The sequence below is a fragment of the Belonocnema kinseyi genome, chromosome 2 (genome assembly GCF_010883055.1).
Source record: "Belonocnema kinseyi isolate 2016_QV_RU_SX_M_011 chromosome 2, B_treatae_v1, whole genome shotgun sequence".
NCBI classification, from domain to species: Eukaryota; Metazoa; Arthropoda; class Insecta; order Hymenoptera; family Cynipidae; genus Belonocnema; species Belonocnema kinseyi.
Window position 1 is genome coordinate 2388572 of NC_046658.1, and position 1981 is coordinate 2390552.

The following is a 1981-nucleotide window of genomic DNA, read 5'->3' on the forward strand; positions in this document are numbered from 1 at the left end:
TTAACAGGCGAATTTTCTATAAAATAAACTGTTGCATTTTCAGTTATACTGCGGAAATTTCCATAATGCTAGCTGGTCAGGGTAAACACATAAACTAAAATGTTCGATAACTTATTCTAATTTTAATCTTTAGATTGCAAGTGATATATCGTTGGAATTCGCTGATTGCAAATCTATCAGAATCTATCAGAGAGAACTAGACCAACGATTCCCAAACTTTTTATGCACTTTCTGGGGAACGGGAGGGCCGCCAGCCTCACATTTTATCACAATACCCTGCCGCCAAGGGGGGCATTTGACTGCTTCACTGCTTGACACACCATGTTTCACGCGAGAGAATTAGAACCGGTTGAGAAAAATTAAAACCAGGTAGACCGTAATCATATAAAAGTCACCCAAAATTGTGACACTTTATTTCCCAAGATACTGAAATGATAGAAAAGTGTAGAAATGCTTTCACTGTTATCCTTTTTTTTATTATTTGAGTTAGAAGCCGTAGCTTAATTACAGTTATAGGTTATAGTTTATAGCTTAGAGGTCTTCTGTAGTACCCTTCTACCCCCTTTAACAGCACGTAAAAAATTATCCCCCCTCCCCTCTTACTGCACGTAATTTTCAGTTTCCGAAAATATTTTGCTATTTATTACTACTAGAATTAGACAGGGTATCTGAGAAGTTAAATTTCGAAAATTTTCCTATTTTTACTTGCTAGTTTTTTGAAATTTCCTTCATCATAAATATGCCTACACCAGAATTTTGCTCTTCAAATACTTGTAACGGAAAATCTTTTATGAACAGATCAAACCAGTATTCCAGACAATAAAATAACATTTTTTAATTTACGAATTTATTTTAAAAAAATTATATTTTACACTATAAAAGCTGCCATTCTATCAAAATTCTTGAATTTTTAAGAAAATAATTACATTTTTAACATACAAACCAAAAGAATTTTAAAAACAAAAAGACTAATTTTGAATAAATAAAGATTTTTCGCTCAATGAAGAAATAAAACTGTATCTAAATTATTCAGCCTTTAAGGCAAAAGACGAATTTTATGTACCAAAAATTGTATTTGTAAACACAAAAAATGAGATGCATTTTTATCCGATAAAAATGAAATTTCAAATCAGAAAATAATGTTTCTTTTTTACCAAAAACGAAGACTTTGCAACTAGAAAAGATCAATCTTTAAAAATGAAAAAGTTAAATTTTCAGAAAAAAGATTCATTTCAAAACAAACAAAAAGGCCACCATGAGTGTACTCATGGCGAACATAGTTCGTGGGCCCTCTGGCTGGCCATGGAACAGCGGGTGGTCTAGAGTGTCATTTTTTCAACGATCCTTAAAACATCGTAAGTCTAGGATCGAGCCGAGAATTTAGATTGAGTGCTTGTCATGCCTCACTCAACTTTCCTATTGTTAGAGGTTACAGTCGGTTGAAAGAAATGAGAAATTAGCAAATATTAAGGAATTTCATTTTAATACTGTGTATTCGGTCCATTACATAACGATAAGACAATTAAAAAAAGAAAGAAGAAAATCGGTTAAACCGTTCAATATCTGGATACACCTTTCTTCTCTCTTCTCCGATTGTACGACAAAAAATACTGAAAGAAAAAGATGCTGCGCCCAAAATTGGAAACCGTTGAATGGGAAAAGTATGGAATTTACATTTATTTTATTTCCATTTCCTTATTCATTTCATTAATTCATTCATTTATTCATTTACTCATCCATTTATGCATTCATTCATTTCATTATTTTAATTTCATGGTGGCAAGTTTAAATTGAAAACTCTGCAATAATAGAGAATTATAATTTTCCTATCTTTTTTCTTGAATCTTTATTTGTTTCAAATACAACTGCTTGCGTCACAATACAGTCTGTCAAGTTAAAGCGTGGGTAACTTTTTTGGTAAAATATTTTATTTAAACGCATGTTTCTACATGGAATTACATTTCTCAAGGTGTCGAGCAAA